Genomic DNA, 12,504 nt, shown 5'->3' on the forward strand with positions numbered 1-12,504 from the left:
GCAGGTGGTGTTAGTGTTTTCTAAAGTTCACTTAAGCTAATGAGATGCTACATATGAAAGAATTCCCCCAACCTTGAGGTAGTGAGAAACGGGAATGTGAATTAGCCAGGGATGTAGTAGAAGTAAACTTAGTTTTATACATGGAGCAAGACACAGTGTTCATGTCATGTTCCACATGGACAGAGAGAGAGTCACGCCAGTTATTAGAAGTGCAAAGGAGGGGTCAACAGCTAGAGTTTAACCCCGTGTAAATATTAAAGCTTATATATAGACACCGATGCATATACAGTATACTCGTGTTTCGTTTATAGTTCTCATCTTGATAAATTAGACACATGTGCAACTCTTGGGTATAAAGATACCCAAGAGTTGCACATGTGTCTAGTTTATCAACATGTCGGTTCTCTGAACCATTCATCTAGTTCTCATCTTCCTTACATAAACACGAACTTCAATGATATTAATTGTGTAAAAACATTCAACCCTTTTGAAAATATGTTGATTCTATTATTCTTTGATTTATGAAATTAAAAAAAAAAATTAAGTCTAAGATTAAAGATATCTTGTTGAATCTGCCATCTTAATATTAACCACATCGTAAGAGAAAATTAGGCCTGAATGTAAGAAGATACATAGCGACTAAAAGACGGAAACACTGTTCACGAGGAGTTAAATTAAATTCTTCACTGCACGAATGTAACATTTAGAAACTCAGGGACCACTGACTGGACAACATACTATCAATTAGTTCATCGCCAGATTTGTAAGTATTCAAATACTCTGTTATAATTTTCTCTCCCTTTAATTCTGTGTACATTATGCGACGCAGATCATGTGTACACCGCACGGTATACACCATACTGAGTACATCATTATGTATACATCGCATGGTGTACATCACGCGGTATTCATAATTACTATGATTCCTCGTCCTTATAGAAATTACTGAGAATATTGCCGCTACAAAAGGAAATAATATCGCCTCTACATGTAGAAGTAGCTAAAAATATCGCTGCTGAATATAGGAGTAACTGGGAATATCTCCCCTACATATAGGAGTAACTTCGAATACCGCAGATATATATAGAAGTACCTGGGAATATCGCTGTTAATCTTCTGCCTTCCGCTTCCAATATTCTAATGTCAAATAATAGCTGTAATCGCATTATAATATCATTTGCTCCGTAATCCTCTTCACTAACTAACATTATACAGTTAAACTCAACACTCTATATCATTAACATTTCAGTACATTGTCTATAAAAAATGATGTGCTCTTATGTATATAAAAATGTTTATAATAATGTTTGATGAAATCATTGTGATGTTAAATACAAATCGACGATTGCATTCATATCACATTAATTAACAATTTATCGAATGCCATCATTATATATTTATTAAAAACTTTACAATGCGCTCATTTATGATTATATATATATATATATATATATATATATATATATATATATATATATATATATATATATATATATATATATATATATATATATATATATCAAACCTGTTCCGATTTAGCCCGCCCCATGGTGAAGGAAAATTAACAATGCTCTAACCCACAGGATCACCCAAACCTACAATGATCACGCACCCAGCAGAGCTAGGTGTTTTACTGTGATCCGAGGACATACGATGGTGTGTGTGCCTTAGAGCTAATTTCATTCAATTCCTTGATTGGTGTACTAGCCTCCACAAGCAGTATATATCGTATTGTAACCACGAACGAGTGGTATTTAATCGTTAACAACACTACGACTACCCGAGGACTCAAACCAATGTCGTTTTAGCCTGCTTCATGGTAAACGAAAAGTCACGACGCTTTAACCCACGGGACCACACAATCCTACAAAGATCATGCACCCAGCAGTGCTAGGGGTTTTACAATGATCCGAGGACATACGATGGTGTGGGTGCCTCAGAGCTAATTTCACTCTACTCACCGTTTGGTGTACTTGTCTCCACAACGCGTAATATTTAATCAATAATAACACTGCGACTAGCCGAGGACTCGAACCCGTGTCCTTTTAGCCCGCTTCACACGCACATGCACTCACACTCCAATATAAGCAGAATGGCATTCTCAAGATATCGGCGGTGGCGGCTTCAAGACGATAGGTTTCTTCATACACAAATTATCGTATAGTTGCCAGGATTTCAAATTTGAAAATTTCTGCAATAAAACTGGCGAATTAGAACCTCCTCAGCCCAAAATCAGTCCATCTTTTTCTCTAAGTACGATACAACAGCTTTTAATAAAGGTTTGAATCTGAACAAAAGAGTCTTTCTCACTCAAGTTATTTCAGAAAAAACACTATTTATTTCATGGAAACTGTAAATTAAAACTGATTCAACACAAAATCAATACAAAAATCTTTCTCCAAAGAAACAAACTAGCATTAAACGTTTCAAGACGATTAGAAAAATCATTCTCCACTTATGTCATATTTTCCAACTAACATTGTTCATTAACAATGTTAGTAAACCGGCAGATATTTACTTACGATGGATAAATGCAAAAAGAGTCATCCTCTCCTTACGATGCTTCAGTCATTCCAGATCAAAACTGATTATATAAGGCCTATCCAGTTTATTTAACGAATAATACCATACTATCATGAAAATGTTATTGGAAAATTGATATCTACTCACCCCACTAAGAAGCTTAACTTTCTTCTAGGTTGGCTAACAAGCTAAGCAGGCTAACGAAATTAACGTTTATCTAGATAGGCTAACAAGCTAAACTTTCTTCTAGGTAGGCTAACAAGCCTAACCTTCTTCTAGATAGGCTAACAACCCTAACTTTATTCTTCTTGGTAGGCTAACAAGCCTTTCTTCTTCTAGGCAGGCTAACAAACCTAACTTTTTTTTTTCTCGAAAGGCTACACCAATGGTGAAAATTTAAAGCTCGTCAGAAAAGGGTTTTTCTATTTATTGCGGGGAAACCAAAATCATGAATGATATACACAAAATTAAGCAGAGGCTACTTGCACATGCAATTAAATACACGAACCTCTTATTAGTTTGAAAACTCTAATGGTAAGATTTTTTTTTGTGAAGAGCTAAGCAAGTGTGAATCACTCAGCTCAAGGAGGGGCTGGAGGTTTAAGTTTTCCAATTGTTGTGGTTGTTAAAAATTTGGAGTCGTTCAAAGAAGGTGTTCCCAAATTATAAACGAAAACTTTAAAAGAAAAAAAGGTAACCCTGGCTACCATTAAAGGTGAATCTTCTGGGGTTGCTAAATAACAAAGCTATGGCTGAGATGTGAGAACTAATGGTAAGGGGCAATGTAGCAATGTGAGAAGTTCAGGTAAGGAGCAGTGTAACAATATGAGAATTTCAGGTATGTAACAATATGAGAACTTTAGTTATAGAGCAATGTAATAATGTGAGAACTTCAAGTAAGGAGCAATGTTACAATATAAGAACTTTAGGTACTGATCAATGATACAGTGTGAGAACTTCAGGTTTGGAGCAATGTAACAGTTTGAAAACTTAATATGTGTAACATTATAACAATGTAAGAATTTCAAGACTAGAACATTGTAACACTGTGAGAAATTCAGATACGAAACAATGGAATAATGTGAGAATTTCAGAAGTGAAACATTATTAGTCTGAAAACAACAAGTTTTGCTAGCATAAAACACAGAAAATGTCGGTCAAGGGGCTGTGTCGATCCCTGAACAAATTAATAAAAATTTGTAATAATACAATCATATAATAAATCCATAAACAGGGGTAAATATGCTCCCATTGTTTTGATTAAATGCCATCAGTCTCATGTGATGATCATAAGAGTATATTTGGGGCGCGACTTTGCTCCGCGGACGGGATGAATGAGTGGGATTAAGAGAGGGAGAGAGAAGAGGGAAGAGGAACTGGGTCAGTAGGGGAAGTGATGCAAGGAGGGAGAAAGGGAGGAGGAAGGGACTGCTTTGTGAAGTAAGGAGGAAGTTGATTTGAGAAGTCGGGGGAGAGGAGAGATGCATGAGGGGCGGATGCAAGGGTGCGCCTGGGGGCGTGAGGGCAATCTGGGGTGCTCGGCAAGGGTGACTGAGGAACGAGATGGTGAGGGGTGTCTAGAGAGAGAGAAAGGTTGTCTAGAGAAGAGGGTGCCTACTGAGGGTTAGGTAAGGGGTAAGAAGTGCCTAATGAGGGTGGTGTTAGGGTGGGTAGAGAGAGAAATAGGTGATGGTTAGTAGTACCTAAGGAAGGGATAGTTGAATGATGAGCAACTGAAAGCATTGCTGACAACCAGGATCATTATTATCATATTGAAGAGAAAACATTAAAACTGTTGGGGGTTATATAGCACCTAGGGAATGGCAGGCATTCATGATTGTTTTATGGAACTGGAAGGTTGCTCCCTTCACCGGCATCAAGGCCTCCCTTCCCCTTGAAGGGTGGCAATCTGAAGAATGAATGAAGGATGCGACTGTGTAGACTACCAGGAGTAGAAATACAACCAAGAAGGGGCGAAGAATCCCTGGAGAGAAAGGAACGTCACTCTGCGGGGTGAGGGAGGGGAGTGCATTAGAAAGGGATGGCAAGAGAAAGAAGAGCGTGTGTATGTGTGTGTGTGTGTGTGTGTGTGTGTGTGTAGTGGGCTTCAGAGTGGGTGGCATTAGAGGGGCGGACGCCTGAGAAGGGTGGAAGTAGATGAGGTGGAGAGCTGGTTCGGGAACAAGAGGAGGGGTAAAAGGAAAAGTCAAGGGCGTCAATGAATTGCTTTGGGAGAGAAGTGGGGTGAGTTTGTGGGGGGTGAGAGGGAAAGAGGGTCGTATTTGGTTCTGCAAGGTTTTAAAGTTTGGTTGTGGGACACGGCGAAGGGAGCGGTGGCTGGCTGACTAACTGGCTGGCTGGCTCAGTGACTTCTTAGCCGAACAGATAACTAGTTAGCTGACTCTCTACCTTACTGGTTGGTTAGTTTTCTGGCTAATTCGTTCCTTGACTGTTGGCAAGTAGGCAAGCTATATGGCTATAGCCTTGGCTTGCTGACTACCTCTTTTGGCTAGTTGACTGGTCGAATAGGTGGCTGACTGACTGGCTAAAGCCTGATGTATTCCAGACATAGTAATTCCTAGCCTTAAAAAGAAGCATTTCGGAAGAACGAGAATACACTGAGTAAAAATGGCCACTGTGAATTTATATATATATATATATATATATATATATATATATATATATATATATATATATATATATTTCTAATGTATGCATCCACAGCATGCATTAGAAATATGAAACATTCCCCACAAATGAGCATCTCAGAAATATTCAGGAAAAGACATACCCTACCCCACGTCCTTTTTTATGTGAGGATGTAATATGTAACCACTGTGTGGATACTGACGTTAGTACTTTGCGTATGATGGCGGGTTTACTTTGTGGATTATGGCATTATGCGTTTTTGATTGATTTTTTCAATCCAGTTTGCATGATGCGGTCAGTATTTTGAGTTAAATGTTATCCATCCCATTATGGATGATAATTTTTTGGATGCTTGACTTTGTGTCAAGATTTATGCGTGAGGACGTTAGGCTCATAGGTTTCTTTATGATGCCCCCTCGTGAGAAAGAGAGAGAGAAAGAGAGTTTGTTTTATAGTTACCGGCTGTCAATGGCATTTGCAGATGCACACTTGCTCTGCTCTCCTCTTTTGTGTGTGTGTTTATGTGTGTGTGTGATAGGAGAGAGGGATGTGAGAAGGGGGCAAAAAGGAGGGTGGTTAGGAAGAAGGAAGGAGGAAGGAGTGGAAGAAGGATGTTGGGAGGAGAGACTGGACACTAGAGTTGGGGTAAGAAGGGAGTGTGGCATGTAAAAAGGATAAAGGAGGGTAGTGAGGGAGGGAAGAAAAATTGTGCAGCAAACAGAGAATTAGTAAAGGAGAACTCAGTCATTCAAGAACATGAGAAAATGAAGAATGATGAGAAAGCAGGGACGAAAGAGGTGTCATAAAAATAATGGGAGGAAGGAGAAACAGTGAGAAGGCAGGAGAAATGGAGGAATAGATGGAGGGAGGGAGGGAGGGAGGGAGGAAGGAAGGAAGGAAGGAAGATTCAGGGCAAAGGACTCGGGTCAGGTATCAAATATAATGATGGCGTGAGACCAAGGTTATATAATGAGGGAACCGCATTTCTGCCTTGTAACATTATAATGTTGATGCTGAAACACGCGAGAAGAGAGAGAAGGAGGAAGAGAAGGAGGAGGTGGAGAAGGAGGAGAACTAGGAGGAGGAGAGCTAGGAGACGGAGGAGGATGAGGAAGAGGAGAAAGAAAAGGAGAAAACAGGGAAAGAGTTTGGAGGAGGGGGAAAAGGAAAAAGATGAATCAAGAAAAGAAGTTGGAGGGGTATATGAAGAAAGGGGTGGAGAAAGGGTAAATGAATGAAGCAAATGGAAAGTAAATGAGTGAGGGAGAAAATGAATAGAAAACTAATAGATGGAGAAGGGGGTGAAGGAAGAGAAGGAGGAACAGCATGAATAGATAATGGATAAGGAAGAAGAGGGGTGGTGGTGGATAAAAAAAAAGGAAAAGAGGGTGGTGAAATAAGAGCATGGGGTTGGATAATATATTGAAAAAATATCTCAGTAATATGCTGATAAATACAACCTGTGGTTATATCAATATATTGCTGAGGTATTTGAAGGTGCTTAAACTGGAAACAGCAGATGAGGTAATCAGTCCCTGAGGGATAAGATATCAGGTAATCAATCCCTCAGAGACTGATTACCTTATCATCAGAGGTAAAATGGAAGAGGTGCAGGACGAGGAGAAAAATGAAGGGAACGAGAATAGAAAGAGAAGAAAGTGGAGGAGGAGGAGGAGGAGGAAGAAGAAGAGGAGGAGAAGGAGGGTAGAAGGAAGAAAGAAAGAAAACAGGGAAGAAAGAGGCTAGGGGAGTAGCTAGACAGTAGCAAGAGACTCGTCTATGAAAACATGAAGAATAATAACAGAATGAGAAGACGAAGCAAGAGAAAGGAATAGAGTTGGAAATAAAGAGGGGGAAGACCAAAAAAAAAAAAAGGGGGGGTGAAACGAAAGTGGAAGAAACTTGAAAAATAACGAACAAGAGGGAAAAAAACAAGAAAAGAGTAATGGAAGGTTAATTTGTTCAACTCTTGAAAATTATCGTTCTTCTGACTTGTAGTTTTAACAAGAAATATTTTACGATATTCTTAACTCACTGAGGGTACTACATCTCTAATTAATAGATGGACACGCACGTGGAAGCACTAAACCCGTAGGAATTATACAGCACCTGGGAACTTGGAAGCAATCAGGTTTGATATAAAGAGCGTTGCTTCTGTTATTGAGGGCCCTTCACTACCATGAAAGCTACCCTCTTGAAAAGTCTCTTGTTTTTAAATTACTATTATTATTATTATTATTATTATTATTATTATTATTATTATTATTATTATTATTATTATTATTATTAGGAAGCGTTAAATCTTGTTTTAATGATACAAATAAATGTCGGTCCAGTTTAAAGGATGATAATACTGGTTCCCTCACACTTCCGTGTTAGTGTGATTTTGCAAAATGGTCAAAGTCAGACTACAATGATGTCATAAGCTTCTACGTATTTCCTACGTGCTGGTTATTTCTGCATGAGAAAATTTTTGAAAACAATAATTGCATACATTACCGTGATGTTGATGAATGATACACAAATGCAACACCTTGGAATATGTATTTCTGAAGACGTATCGCCAGCTAGTGGTTTAAACATTACTTTATGAAAAAGCTTTATATATAAAGTTACCCAAGTGATGCGCATGTGTCTTATAGCAATTTTGAGTTAATTAACAAATATTGTTAAAATAACTCAGTCAGAGTGTGGTTGTGAGCCAACCAATGGTGGATCAAAAGTACCTATTACAAAAAATACCTTTGAGTGTCACGATGATTCACTTTGTGAGGGCGAAATATAGTCCATAAAGAATCGCATTAAACTACATTTGTGTCTATTTTTTCAACTTCAGAAGACTATTAAGTACGTGGTAAAGCCTATTGTAGGTGAAGTGCAAAAATCAAAGTTCTTTTGTAATACGCGACTACTTCCTCTAACAACTATTCAGGGGGGTTAATAAAATTTTCAGAATTTATTGCAGGGCTAGAATTTCTGAAATTTCTTATAACAGCTTTTGAATTTTCTTTTATTATCTGATATTTTATCAAATTCATAAGTTGTTTATAAAATTGTCAATATTTGCTTATAAGAGACTCATAGCTTGCTTATAAACGTTTTAGGTCTTTGTTTATAAGCATTTCAATGTTCCTATATAAGAATTTTAAGGTTAGTACGTCACTCGGGTGGAGTGTGTGTGATGGAGTGTGTGTGTGTGTGTGTGTGTGTGTGTGTGTGTGTGTGTGTGTGTGTGTGTGTGTGTGTGTGTGTGTGTGTGTGTGTGTGGGAGTGTGTGTGTGTGTGTATGTGTGGGAGTGTGTGTGTGTGTGTGGGAGTGTGTGTGTGTGTGTGTGTGTGTGTGTGTGTGTGTGTGTGGGAGTGTGTGTGTGTGTGTGTGTGTGTGTGTGTGTGTGTGTGTGTGGGTGTGTGTGTGTGTGTGTGTGTGTGTGTGTGTGTGTGTGTGTGTGTGTGTGTGTGTGTGTGTGTGTGTGTGTGTGTTGGAGTGTGTTTGCATGCTATAACTGAACCACCGCAAACATAAAGTGATGAATACACACACAAACATATACACACACATACACCACTCACGCACATACACACACATACACTCACAAAAAAAAAGAGTTCTTTCAGAGTAAGTCCAGCGCAGTGTGTTTAGTTATCCGACAGCGGGGAAGGTAAGTCCAGCAAACATGCTTTTCATCAGTTTGATCCACAAGATAAAAGGTAAATTGTATACCAGAGAAAGAATATGATAAACATCACATGAAACCACATCAGAAGCACAGAGGGGATGTGAATGGCTCATACATGAGGTAAAAATAAATATAAGAAATAAAGGAGTAGGGCAACAAGATTACGTATTACGTGAATAATGAAATTTCAATTTTATGGGAAAACAAGAGAGAATGTGATATATATATATATATATATATATATATATATATATATATATATATATATATATATATATATATATATATATATATGTGTGTGTGTGTGTGTGTGTGTGTGTGGAAAGAGAGAGAGAAAGACAGAATAAAAAGAGGGGAGGGTGAGAGGGTGATCACACTGTACTGATAATGTGGGGCAAGAGGTGAAGTGTAAACAGAGGAAGGCTGATAAAGGGGGGAGAAGAGAAGAGCTGATAAAAAAGAGGGGAGGAGGGCTGTTTGGAGAGAACGGTGATGAAAGAGGGATGTAGGAAAGAAAGGGGAGACAGAGAAAGACAGAGAGAGAGAGATAGAGAGAGAGAGAGAGAGTGAGAGAGAGAGAGAGATAGAGAGACACAGACAGACAGACAAACAGACAGACAGACAGACAGACAGACAGACAGACAGACAGACAGACAGACAGACAGATAGACAAACAGACAAACAGAGAAAGAGAGAGAGAGAGAGAGAGAGAGAGAGAGAAATATGAACAGATAGGGAGAGAGGTGAAGAAGGATGAAGGAAAAGATGGAGGGGTAGGATGAGAGGAAGGACTGGAAGGAGTTGGAAAGGATTGGGTGAGGGTAAGGGCAGTAGAGGAATAGTGAGATTGAGGGAGGGGTATGAAGGGATAGTGGAGAGAGACGGATGGATGAGGGGACGAAAGATGGGTCAAGAACCACGTGAGATTATTAAAATTTCTGAAGAAGTTCCAAGAGGGAAGAAAAGAAAGAAAAAGGAAAAAATTCAAGAAATAGTGAAGGTCTATAATATTCATCTTCCATCTCTACCCCGAAAAGAAAAGCATAAGTAAAAAAAAAAAAAAATTCGATACTTCCAAACAAGGCCTAACAATCTAATAGAGTAAATTTAGTTTCAAGGTCTCCAGTGTCCAAAAAATATTACACACTTCTCCATGGATGATAAAAAATTGCTTATTACATAGTAAATAAAAAGAACTTAGGGTAAATTATCATTTTTTTTTTTATCGAATTCACTCTGTGTCGCATTTTAAGCTGAAAATTTACCGAAATCTCGATATTTCACTTTAAATGAATATCTCAATTTTTGGCATTTGTTTTATTTTTTTAAATATTAAACATTTTTAGAAAATATAAATTTTCTATAAAAAATTCACTTATCAAATCAATAATGATTTAATAAAAGTCTTTTCAAGGGCAGCGTTATGTTAATAAAGTCTCTGGTCGAGGTGCTTTTTGTCTTACCAATATTTATCGGCAATCTGCCTTCCTAACTTTCCTCTATGGAAGCAGCAGGTGTGTACCACATCCCAGTCAATCTGTTACCTATGATACCTGACTCAGGTAGGTAAGGAATTAGCAGTGATCATCCTACAACAGAGTTATTTTTTTATCACACAAGGTATATAACACCGACAAATGTATAACTTAGACACCTGTGGAATCAAGTACTATGTTACCTAACATCTCCTTTAACAATCCCTATAGAAACCTCAAAGCAACCGTGTAACAGATCAAATTGATTGGATATACAAACTGAAATGCCACATCTTTACACACACTGCGAATAGCAAGAGGACAGATGATATCTATAATGATAATAAGAAAATAAGGAATTAGCGCACGAACAAAACACTATCACTCAAAACATTACGTGACCAAAACATAAGACTCACCTTGTTTAACAATGAAAAACTAGAAAAATAAGATATCGGGCTTTGTAAAGAGCCACTCTCATTTTGACAATAAAATAATTAAAGTACGAAGTTTTTAGATATAGAATCACTCTGCGCAATCGATAAATACCGTGGTATAAATCATTCGTCTTAAAGGCGATAGAGTGAAACATAAAGTTTAAATAGCTGAACTTCAGACCCGCGCTATGAAATCCAATACCTCAACTGTAGAACATTAAGTCAGAAGGAAATCACTGTAAATTCAATGTAAGATACCTTCACAGCTAAATTTGGGAATACAGGCCGACTCTCTGCTAGTGGAAAAAATTAAGTGATTGTGGACGCTCTGAAAGTCGTCACCTCTAACACAAAACAATCCAGCATGATGATCCTCTTGTCTCGACGTGTCCTTGCTATGTTTTCTCTCCGGAACAACCACAAGCTGGATACCAAAACAAAAATGCCAATGCGATATTTAGTATGTCTTTGATCCACCGGTCAAAGCACTTAATAGAGAGAGCGTTTTGACCGATAAATATTTGATCGGAAGCAGGAATGACAAAAGTCTGGTCAATTGAGGTGTGTGTGTGTGTGTGTGTGTGTGTGTTTTAGTTAGTCACTTTTTACCAAGTCAGACTATTGGTGTGTGTGTGTGTGTGTGTGTGTGTGTGTGTGTGTGTGTGTTTTACGTACACGATTGCTAGCAGAATTATCAAATATTACAGATATATTATTATTATTATTATTATTTTCATCTATCTTTAGACTTCAAGAGTGTGATAAAATCAGCTGTCTTACAGCAGAGGGTAAAGATATAATAAATTACGCCTGCAGTGAAGGGCTCTTGATGACTCTCATTCTCAAGGTGCTATGTGACTCACACAAGTTTAGCGTTTTCCCTTAAACCTCGTAACAATATTAAAGGGAGAAATTTAGACTCATTGATGTACTCTTTTGGCACTCGTTGATGCATTCTGCCTTACTGTACTCATTGATGCATTTTGCCTCCTTATTGTACTCAGTGATGTAGTCTGCTCTTTTTATTCGTTAATGCACTCTGCCTTCTTATACTCTCTGACGCACTCTGCCTCTCCAGCGTATTAATGCACACGACGAGTGAAGCAGCATTATATATCTCTCTTCCCTATTATCTGATGGAGGCATAACTGAGTGGAAGCACTCCTTGCAGCGTCGAGGTATATAGAGAACTTGTGGCAATGTAACTTTGCTTCTCTCTGCTGCTGCTACTGCTGCAGTAGCCACGTTCCGTCACCATGAGTCCCTCTGTACCAAGTTCTCCTTTATCAGGGACTTGCCTGTTAGCGTAATAACTCCCTCAAACTCAGCGGATCTGCTGTCACAGTACAGCACTCCAGGTGCAGCTGCTGCAATGGCTCCTCCACACTCCTTCAGTACAGCACCCACCCAAGGCAGATTGACTCACCCAGTTAGGGGTGACCCATTATGGCAGACTGACTCACCAAAGCAGGGGTGAATCACCTAAAGAGATAGTAACTTATCAGTCGCTCCCTAGCTGTTTTTCGTTTCCGGAAGGGCGCAGATGAGGCACTGGGGAAATATTCCAGTCAAATAATCATGGTAGGATAAACAAGCTAAATAATTACGATACACTGTGACTGATGAGGAAGATCCGTTCCAACAGAGTAACAGTGACAATATGTTTATGTAACAATTATAATTCTAGAACTACTACTACTGCTGCTGCTGCTACTGCTACTATACTACTACTACTATTGCTTC

At 38.6% G+C, this 12,504-nt stretch overlaps 1 non-coding gene across 1 annotated transcript in view; it reads left to right on the plus strand.

Moving 5' to 3' along the window:
- The window catches only part of TRNAT-AGU (transfer RNA threonine (anticodon AGU)), a 73-nt gene extending 70 nt beyond the window's left edge, over window positions 1–3 (plus strand). Inside the window, exon 1 of the tRNA in view lies at window positions 1–3. This exon is cut by the window's left edge and continues 70 nt beyond it. This is a non-coding gene — a tRNA (tRNA-Thr).
- Window positions 4–12,504: the final 12,501 nt, after the last annotated feature.

The sequence above is a fragment of the Cherax quadricarinatus genome, chromosome 34, assembly GCF_038502225.1.
Source record: "Cherax quadricarinatus isolate ZL_2023a chromosome 34, ASM3850222v1, whole genome shotgun sequence".
Classification (NCBI taxonomy): Eukaryota; Metazoa; Arthropoda; class Malacostraca; order Decapoda; family Parastacidae; genus Cherax; species Cherax quadricarinatus.